We start from the raw sequence: 11,611 nt of genomic DNA on the forward strand, positions 1-11,611 counted from the left end.
GGGCCGATATATGGCTATAAAATATGTCCAAAGCACTCGTGTGTACAAACCAAGGGCAAAATTGTGGTGTAGATATTGGGGGGACATTGCATTGTCCTGCAATGTCCTGCAATTCTACACAGTTTGACATGACATGGCTAATTATGCCTCTCTTGAGGGGTATTTTTGAAAACACAATATATAACTTCCTGCATTTCAACACATTTTGCAATTGGCCATAAAGGTGAATGTGCAGTTTTATGCTATTCTACACATCTTGTCTTGAGTCTGAGAGAAAAATGTGGTGTTTTAAAGTAACTGTTCAGTGAAAATCTATATTCTCTTAATTCGTACCGAAATCCTATAATCGTATTTGTGGCCAAAGAATAAATTGGAGAAAAAAAACGTCAAAAACCCCACCACAAATTTGTATCTCAATTTTTTTGGAAGGAAAATGATTTCACTCATATTGTAATTAATTATAGGTCATATTTAATAGAAATATGGAAACACTGGACACTTATTTTGGCCAAAATAAGGTCTTTCAACTGTGTAACTGATCAATCCACCATCATATCAGGTCAGTTAATATTTAAACCCCACCCCCAAAATGTATGAATAAGATATTTGGCTACAGAGGGGCCTTTTCTTACCAATCTCTACAGTTTCCATCCAAAAACAAATCCTGTGATGACATCAACACATAATTGAGGAGTTACTGGCTAGCTACAAGTGTCTAGCTTAGCTAATGAACTAGCTACGTCGGTTGCGTCATGCATGACCAGAATGACACATTGATGAACCACCAAAGGCACACCTCATTTTTATTACAGTTTTTGAGAAAGAGGAGATGGACCGTTTTTTAATGAACAAACTTGTCCGTTAAAGGGGAAAACTGCAGTTACTACAATGATACCCATTGATTCTTCAAGAAAATATCTTACAATTGCCTAATGAGCTTAGTTCAACTGTCATACCCCATCAGAACCCAAAATATAAGCTTGTTTTACTCCAATGTTTGTAAACAAAGTAAATGTAAACAAACACTATATAGCCTAAAAACACTATAGCCTATAATTTTAATATCATGGATGGTCAGTCTTTGCATCCATACTGTAGCTCTGTCTATGGATTTGAGAGACCCATCCCTCAACTACTGATAGCTTTAATGTGAATTTCCTGCATTTCTACACATTTTGCCATTGCTTATTAAAGAAATGATCGGGGGGGGGGGGGGGGGGGGGGCACATCGACCTCTTCTGAATATTGGGGGGGTATATATCTGCCCCTGTCCACATATGTATAACAGGCTCCTGAGTGGCACAGTGGTCTAAGGCACTGTATCTCAGTGCTAGAGGCTTCACGACAGACACCCTGGTTCGAATCCAGGCTGTATCACAACCAGCTGTGATTGAGTCCCATAAGGTGGCGCACAATTGGCCTAGCATCTTCCGGTGTAGGCCATCATTGCAAATCTGTAAATATTTTTTTCTTAACTGACTTGCCTAGTTTAATTAAGGTTAAATGAAAAAACAAGTTTTAAAAAATAGCACGCAACATCTTCATTTGAAAAAATTATCCTGCAGCAACAGGGAATGTTAATTATCATGTGGATTATAATTAATTACATTTTTGTAGGGGTTGATAGATTTTCCATAAGGGAAAATCAAGTCTGACATTTCAAAGTAGAAATGACAACTTCAGAAGTCTTTTAAAACCTTATATACACCACAAGTTTTACATTTCCTGCATTGCAACGGGGTGATCAAATTAAGATCCTACATCTATACAGTATATGTATATATGTATTGCAGTACGTACAGTGCCTTCTGAAAGTTTTCAGACCCCTTGGCCTTTTCCACATTTTGTTAGGTTACAGCCTTATTCTAAAATTGATGACATCGTTTTTTCCTCCTCATCAATCTACACACAAAAGCCCATAATGACAAAGCAAAAACAGTTTTTTTATACATGTTTGCTAATTTATTTAAAAAACTAAACTGAAATATCGCATTTACATAAGTATTTAGACCCTTTACTCAGTACTTTGTTGAAACACCTTCGGCAGCGATTACAGCCTCAAGTCTTTTTGGGTATGACGCACAAGCTTGGCACACCTGTATTTGGAGAGTTTCTCCCATTCTTCTCTGCAGATCCTCTCAAGCTCTGTCAGGTTGGATGGGAAGTGTTGCTGCACAGCTATTTTCAGGTCTCTCCAGAGATGTTCAATCAGGTTCAAGTCCGGGCTCTGGCTGGGCCACTCAAGGACATTCAGAGAGTGTCCTTGAGTGGCCCAAAGCCACTCCTGCATTGTCTTGACTGTGTGCTAAGGGTCATTGTCCTGTTGGAAGGTGAACCTCACCCCAGTCTAAGGTCCTAAGCGCCCTGGAGCAGGTTTTCATCAAGGATCTCTCATCTTTGCCTCTATCCTGACTAGTCTCCCAGTCCCTGCTGCTGAAAAATATCCCCAGAGCATGATGCTGCCACCACCATGCTTCACCGTAGGGATGGTGCCAGGTTTCCTCCAGACTCTTTGGCATTCAGGCCAAAGAGTTCAATCTTGGTTTCATCAGACCAGTGAATCTTGTTTCTCGTGGTTTGAGTGTCTTTAGGTGCCTTTTGGCAAACTCCAAGCGGGCTGTCATGTGCCTTTTACTGAGGGTTCAAAATGGGGGAAAAAGTCAAAGGGTCTGAATACTTTTCGAAGGCACTGTATTAACTCTACTTATATCTATGTCCAGTGTGCCTAAATCATATTTGATTGTGCATAATATGATGGAAGATATATTCACGTTGAGTGTGCCTAAATCCTAATGTACTGTACAAACAACAGACAATATACATTTATCAGGAATTGATTGTTGTGATGTGAGCTGCTGTCCATGCAGGGCTCATATTAATTTAAAGGAGTCAAGAAGACCAGTAACGTTGTCAAAATACTTAGTGTCACGATCACAATAGTAAGTGAAATCAAAAGCTTTGTGTGACATAATACACAGTAAAGAGTTAATCCAACTCCTATGGAATCAAATGTAACACTATTTTGGTTTTATTTTGTCTTAAAACTACTTATGGTCATGGTGTTGATCTTATTTTAATTAAAACCCCTTTCAGTGTCGTTTTTTGCCATTTTACACTTTCCTGTGTTGTTTTGAATTAACCATCAACTATCTTTCATTTTATTTACTTCCTTTGAGTTATAACGTGTCACACCTTATTTGACTATTTCTTATGTGTCACATTATGGTGGTTTGCAATGTGATATCTCATCTCTATTGGAATCCAACTTGCAGGAAGATATCCAGCACTTTTGTATCACCCACAACTTGCATTTAGAATGCCTGACAGCATAGCGAAAAAATATAGTCAGTGGAGACTACATACACCATGTGCAGTACACCTGAATAACTATCTCACTAGCTGTTGCTATAAACCAAACCACTTACACATTGGATTAGTAAAAAAAAAAGTCTGTTTCTTATCTTTGTGTAGCATAACATCAAAAACAATCAATGCACATGTGAAAACACAGATATTGAAACAAACGATTTTAAAAATCAACCTGTAACACGGCCTACTGTGAAACATGACATGACAAAAGAGCCCTCCCACATCTGTGGATAACTCCATAGATTTAACTCCCTCTCTACTTACTCTTAAAATGTCTCAATCCCATTGAACTCCAGTTATCAACACTAACTCCAGGGAGCGTATCACTCTTTTGAGGGTTAAGATAACTCGCAGTAGTGTCAATTTAACCCCACATTTTATAACACAGATTTTTAACTCACCTTGATTTACTGTGTAGCGGGAAGAGGGATCAGTTTAACAGGAAGTTAAAATGCCTCTGCCAACACCTGCATGATATCCCTGTCTGTTTGTCTCTATCTATCTGTCTCAGTTAGTGTCTGGTTGGCCACACAGTCCCTCCCTCCCAGAGCTAAGGTGTCACCAACACTCCCCAGAGACAGACACACAGAACCTCTGGCCCCCAGACAGCCCACAACCCAACATGTTCACTGCTTTGAAAAATTAAGCAAAGCCACGTGTGGCAATGGATGGCTGAAAAAGATGTAAGACGTTAGCTAGGCTACCCACTCGAATCGACACCAAATTTGGTGGCAGTGCAGTAGGCGAAGCTTGGAAAGTCCTTCTTGTGCGCAACGGGTTTAAAAAAATGTAATTTCTCCTTAAATGAATGAGCTAGTCATTTCCATTGTGTGCGGGACACGGCCCTTCCGTAATTAAGGAAACCAAAATGTAGAAAACCTCAGAGACCATCTGTAGGACTGTAATTTACTGCTTATGGCTTCACGGGACAAAAAAGGAAATTGAAGTCTAAGATGATATGTTTCAAGAAATGTGTCCAAGCCGCCATCAATCACGGTGGATAATTGTAGACAAGCCAGCTGTTTGTTGAGGAGAAGATAATTTAATTTAATTAGACAATGCTAGTTACACATCTCCCCTTATTTAGTAATAATGGACGTTTTTGGAATATTTCTATGTACTGTATATTTGTCAAGTTATTCAACTTTAGAGAAAAAGATAACCGTTGTCTACTCTTGTTTTTTGAGATACGTAAGAAGATGGCCTGTTCAACGGTATGTACCCAGTTATGTGGGCAGATGGTGGCAAAGCATTGTGTCATGTATTTAGGATGCATATTATCCTGTTCTGTACTGAACACAACCACATTATCAGCAGCAGTCCAAAACCATAAAAACAATAACCCCTAAAATAATAGTAAACCATCTCTCTGACTTTCAGATTTCTCTGACTTCTCTTATATCACGTCTCCCCCGCTCTTCGTTTGTTTATGTATTTATTCCCTCATTGATGCATTCCATTATTTGTTTAACTCCTGGCTCTGCGTACAGGCAGGACCCTATCAGTGGATAGCGGGGCGCCCAAGATTAATATTCCAGGGGCGCGTTCGTGCATAGATCCAATAAGCATCTGAAGGTATGATCCATTTGCGGGGCGCACAGAGAGTGGTAAATGGCTTGTGCTTTGATGACGACGCCCCCCACCTCCCCCTTCTTTCTCTCCCTCCCTCCGCCCCCCGCCCTCCAGTCTTAATGAATTGAAAAAGAGCCCTTATTAGAGAGGGAGAAGGGACTCGTGCAGCGTGGCCCCACTCCGCCCCGGAGCAGGTTCAAAAGTTCAGCCCTATTCCCCGCAGGCAGGGGAGCCTCGACAGCCGCTGCTGTTACTGACACCTCCATTTCTCTACGCTCCACTCTGTTTGTGGAGAGTCACACACACACACACACACACACACACACACACACACACACACACACACACACACACACACACACACACACACACACACACACACACACACCATCCTCCACAGCAGACATTTTGAAACCCGAACTCATAAACACAGACGTACTCACAAAAGTCGTTAAGACACATGATTGCACACCCCCACATGCACACACACCAATAGGACACATGCATTCACACACCAACCTTTACACACCTTCAAACAAATGTTGTCCAACTCCCTCTCTCCTCATGCCGCTTCAAGCTGCTTTGGCCCTCCACCAGCTCTCCAGAGCTCACCCAGTCTCTCCCTACAAAGTGTTTGTTTGGACTAGCCTCTTATAGAGGTTCCGGGTAGAGCTCTACTGAATGTAGCCTACTATCACAGCCTCTCTGGCTGGATACAGAAAGTCTAAGCCACTACTTAGTGTTCAAGTGCACCCTTACTTATGTTACTTACGTATGCTTATGTGCTCTATTCAATGGCCTGATTACCAGTCAGGTTAAATCCATGAGTGGGTGGCATGGCTGGATCTTCAGATTAGCCCTGATAGCTAGATAGATAGTCTGGATGCTTTATATGGCTTTATGGTTCCCCTCTCTGCCGTTCTGCCAATCCCTTAGCTGGGCACTCTCAAACCCTCTCCGTTCCGCAGTTTACGCATGTCAAAAATGTTATAAATTGATTTGCATTTTAATGAGGGAAATAAGTATTTGACCCCCTCTCAATCAGAAAGATTTCTGGCTCCCAGGTGTCTTTTATACAGGTAACGAGCTTAGATTAGGAGCACACTCTTAAAGGGAGTGCTCCTAATCTCAGCTTGTTACCTGTATAAAAGATACCTGTCCACAGAAGCAATCAATCAATCAGATTCCAAACTTTCCACCATAGCCAAGACTAAAGAGCTCTCCAAGGATGTCAGGGACAAGATTGTAGACCTACACAAGGCTGGAATGGGCTACAAGACCATCGCCAAGCAGCTTGGTGAGAAGGTGACAACAGTTGGTGCGATTATTCGCAAATGGAAGAAACACAAAAGAACTGTCAATCTCCCTCGACCTGGGGATCCACACAAGATCTCACCTCGTGGAGTTGCAATGATCATGAGAACGGTAAGGAATCAGCCCAGAACTACACGGGAGGATCTTGTCAATGATCTCAAGGCAGCTGGGACCATAGTCACCAAGAAAACAATTGGTAACACACTACGCCGTGAAGGACTGAAATCCTGCAGCGCCCGCAAGGTCCCCCTGCTCAAGAAATCACATATACATGCCCGTCTGAAGTTTGCCAATGAACATCTGAATGATTCAGAGGACAACTGGGTGAAAGTGTTGTGGTCAGATGAGACCAAAATGCAGCTCTTTGGCATCAACTCAACTCGCCGTGTTTGGAGGAGGAGGAATGCTGCCAGTGACCCCAAGATCACCATCCCCACCATCAAACACGGAGGTGGAAACATTATGCTTTGTGGGTGTTTTTCTGCTAAGGGGACAGGGCAACTTCACCGCATCAAAGGGACGATGGACGGGGCCATGTACCGTCAAATCTTGTGTGAGAACCTCCTTCCCTCAGCCAGGGCATTGAAAATGGGTCGTGGATGGGTATTCCAGCATGACAATGACCCAAAACACACGGCCAAGGCAACAAAGGAGTGGCTCAAGAAGAAGCACATTAAGGTCCTGGAGTGGCCTAGCCAGTCTCCAGACCTTAATCCCATAGAAAATCTGTGGAGGGAGCTGAAGGTTCGAGTTGCCAAACGTCAGCCTCGAAACCTTAATGACTTGGAGAAGATCTGCAAAGAGGAGTGGGACAAAATCCCTCCTGAGATGTGTGCAAACCTGGTGGCCAACTACAAGAAACGTCTGACCTCTGTGATTGCCAACAAGGGTTTTGCCACCAAGTACTAAGTCATGTTTTGCAGAGGGATCAAATACTTATTTCCCTCATTAAAATGCAAATCAATTTATACCATTTTTTACATGTTTTTTCAGGATTTTTTTGTTGTTATTCTGTCTCTCACTGTTCAAATAAACCTACCATTAAAATTATAGACTGATCATTTCTTTGTCAGTGGGCAAACGTACAAAATCAGCAGGGGATCAAATACTTTTTTCCCTCACTGTATTGGGCCAAAGACATTTGGGAAACATGGCTCTATTCTGTTTCACTATTTCACCTGTCCCTTGGCCATTCACATTTTGTTGTCTTTCCTTAAGTGAATATATATATATATATATATATATATACCATTGTGTGTGTATATATATATATATATACACACACACTGAGTGTAAAAAACATTATGAACACCTGCTCTTTCCATAACATAGACAGACCAGGTGAAAGCAATGATCCCTTATGGATGTCACTTGCTAAATCCACTTCAATCATTGTAGATGAAGGGGAGGAGGCAGGTTAAAGAAGGACATTTCATTTTTGAGACAATTGAGACATGGATTGTGTGTGTGTGCTATTCAGAGGGTGAATGGGCAAGACAAAATATTTAAGTGCCTTTGAACGAGGTATGGAAGTATGTGCCAGGTGCACCGGTTTGTGTCAAGAACTGCAACGCTGCTGGGTTTTTCACTACCGGTTGTATCAAAAATGGTCTACCACCCAAAGGACATCCAGCCAACGAGACACATCTGTGGGAAGCATTGGAGTCAGAATTGGCCAGCATCCCTGTGGAACGCTTTTGACACCTTGTAGAGTCCATGCCCCAACAAATTAAAGCTATTCTGAGGGCAAGGGGGGGCAAATATAAGGATGGTGTTCTTACAAACTCTCATGCACAGGCACTTACATATCTCATGCACAGGCACTTACATATCTCATGCACAGGAACTTGCATATCTCCACGAACCTCCTTCAGGGAATATATATATATATATATATATATATATATACACAGTTACAGTCGGAAGTTTACATACACTTCGGTTGGAGTCATTAAAACTCATTTTTCAACCACTCCACTAATTTCTTGTTAACAAACTATAGTTTTGGCAAGTCGGTTAGGACATCTACTTTGTGCATGACACAAGACAAATTATTTCACTTATAATTCACTGCATCACAATTCCAGTGGGTCAGAAGTTTACATACACTAAGTTGACTGTGCCTTTAAACAGCTTGGAAAATTCCAGAAAATGATGTCATGGCTTTAGAAGCTTCTGATAGGCTAATTGACATACTTTGAGTCAATTGGAGGTGTGCCTGTGGATGTATTTCAAGGCCTACCTTCAAACTCAGTGGCTCTTTGCTTGACATCATGGGAAAATCAAACGAAATCAGACAAGACCTCAGAAAAAAGATTGTAGACCTCCACAAGTCTGGTTCATCCTTGGGAGCAATTTCTTTACGCCTGAAGGTACCACATTCATCTGTACAAACAATGGTACGCAAGTATAAACACCATGGGATCACGCAGCCGTCATACCGCTCAGGAAGGAGACGTGTTCTGTCTCCTAGAGATGAACGTACTTTGGTTCGAAAAGTGGAAATCAATCCCAGAACAACAGCACCTGTGAAGATGCTGAAGGAAACAGGTACAAAAGTATCTATATCCACAGTAAAACGAGTCCTATATCGACATAACCTGAAAGGCCGCTCAGCAAGGAAGAAGCCACTGCTCCAAAACTGCCATAAAAAAGCCAGACTACGGTTTGCAACTGCACATGGGGACAAAGATTGTACTTTTTGGAGAAGTGTCCTCTGGTCTGAGGAAACGAAAATCTAATGTTTGGCCATAATGACTATCGTTATGTTTGGAAGAAAAGGGGGAGGCTTGCAAGCCGAATAATACCATCCCAACCGTGAAGCACAGGGGTGGCAGCGTCATGTTGTTGGGGTGCTTTGCTACAGGAGGGACTGGTGCACTTCGCAAAATAGATGGCAAGGAAAATGATGTTGATATATTGAAGCAACATCTCAAGACATCAGTCAGGAAGTTAAAGCTTGGTCGCAAATGGGTCTTACAAACGGACAATGTGTCACGTCCTGACCAGTAAAGAGGTCATTTGTAATTGTAGTATGGTCAGGGCGTGGCAGGGGGTGTTTGTTTTGTGTGTTTTGGGGTTTTTGGTTCTAGGGGATTTTGGTTCTAGTTTTCTATTTCTATGTTTCTTTTCCATGTTTGGCAGAGTATGGTTTCCAATCAGAGGCAGGTGTTTCTCGTTGTCTCTGATTGGAAGCCATACTTAGGCAGCCTGTTTTTTCCTTTGGGTTTGTGGGTGGTTGTTTTCCGTTATAGTATTTGTACCTTACGGAAATGTCGTTTTGTTGTTTGTTAGTCATTTTGTTTAAGTGTTAACTTTAATCTAAATAAAGAAGATGAGCACTATACCCACTGCGTTTTGGTCCAATCCTTACGACGCCTAAGACACAATGACCCCAAGCATACTCGCAAATTTGTGGCAAAATGGCTTAAGGACAACAAAGTCAAGGTATTGGAGTGTCCATCACAAAGCCCTGACCTCAGTCCAATAGAACATTTGTGGGCAGAACTGAAAAAGCGTGTGCGAGCAAGGAGGCCTACAAACCTGACTCAGTTACACCAGCTCTGTCAAGAGGAATGGGCCAAAATTCACCCAACTTATTGTGGGAAGCTTGTGGAAGGCTACCTGAAATGTTTGACCCAAGTTAAACAATTTAAAGGCAATGCTACCAAGTACTAATTGAGTGTATGTGAACTTCTGACCCACTGGGAATGTGATGAAAGAAATAAAAGCTGAAATAAATCATTCTCTCTACTATTATTCTGACATTTCACATTCTTAAAATAAAGTGGTGATCCTAACTGACCTAAGACAGGGACTTTGTACTAGGATTAAATGTCAGGAATTGGGAAAAAACTGAGTTTAAATGTATTTGGCTAAGGTGTGTGTAAACTTCCGACTTCAACTGTATATATATATATTTCCCAAAATATACATATATTTCCCAAAATTCACAGATTTTCCTGAAATCCTGGTTGGAAGATTCCCAGAATGGGAATTTCTGAAAAGTTTACAGACTTTTGGAATCCTCCACTAACAGTGTTAATCACACACATGCAGCACCAATCCCCCACCTCATCAGGTGGCTTTGATCATCTGCCTTCTCTTCCTCCAGGCCAAATGATGGACCCACACTACCACTGAAGATTTCCCACACTCTCTGCAGTTAAACTCCCCAACATTGCAATTACTGCTGCATATTAGAGCACTTTAACAGTCATCCAAGTCCGTTCAGCCCACAAATGCAGATCCACCCTACAGCCATATAGCCCCGATAATGCTCTCTCTCACTGCTATGGTCTCTAGTTGTTTCAGAATGGATTAGTATAGTCATTGTGATAAGGCCTTTTTCAGTTAAGCAGCATCCTAATTGGTCTAAGATGGAAGACTGTATATATGCAGGCTTTTGCTCTGACCAAGCACCAAATAATATCATGTTAAATATGATTCAAATAAAGATTGGTTGAACTCAGGGGCGGACTGGGACATAATTTCTGCCCTGGCATTTCAGCCCTGCCATTTCAGCCACACCAGCCCACATCATGCCTTATACATGGTTTATTACGGACTCTTAAAATAAAGTGTTACCCATCCTAGTTGTGAATGAATAAACACATATATTAGACAAAGAAGGAAATCCCTGAATAAATGCCTTATAGATGACCATTAGCTTATATAATACATTATAGAAGCCTAACTACACATTTCAAATTAGTGCATTTCAAGTGTTGCTCCCTACCCCCTTTAGATACATGTTTAAATGTTATGCTACATATAATTCAATTGAAGAAAACAGAGAAAAGGAGAGAGAGCGACTTCCAGTTCCTTAATGTTTTAGCTGTAGCCAATGGCTACATTAAGGAACTGGTGGTCTCTCTCTCTCCATCTCTCTGTTTTCTTCTACTGAATTCAATATGCAACCTTCTGTGTTTGTCAAAGAACGACTAGTTTATTTCTAGCATTGTGCTTCGTTTCATAGTGCCGCGCGCGTATACATATCTTTCGGCCAAGAAGTTACTGGACTTTCATCGAATTAAATAAGCGGGAGATAGGCGGGACTTTCCAGCCTTCAGTGCAGGTGGCTTTGTAATGTAATCCGACACAAGAGTCACTTGTTATTACAGCTTATAAACTCACTCGCTGGGCTGAAGAGACTGATTCAGAAATGAATAAACATTGATAAAACAATTTCAAATACACAGACAGTCCTCGAAAGTACCTTTTATTGTAATACATGATGACTTGTGATTAGTAAAAAGCACTGTATACATTTCAAGTAGATGACTATTGCCTTACCTATGTGTTATAAAAGCTAATCTAACAATTTGTTAGTCTATATTCTAAGTAGTCTAGTGTC

Source organism: Salmo salar, chromosome 06 (genome assembly GCF_965601325.2).
Source record: "Salmo salar chromosome 06, fSalSal1, whole genome shotgun sequence".
Lineage (NCBI taxonomy): Eukaryota > Metazoa > Chordata > Actinopteri > Salmoniformes > Salmonidae > Salmo > Salmo salar.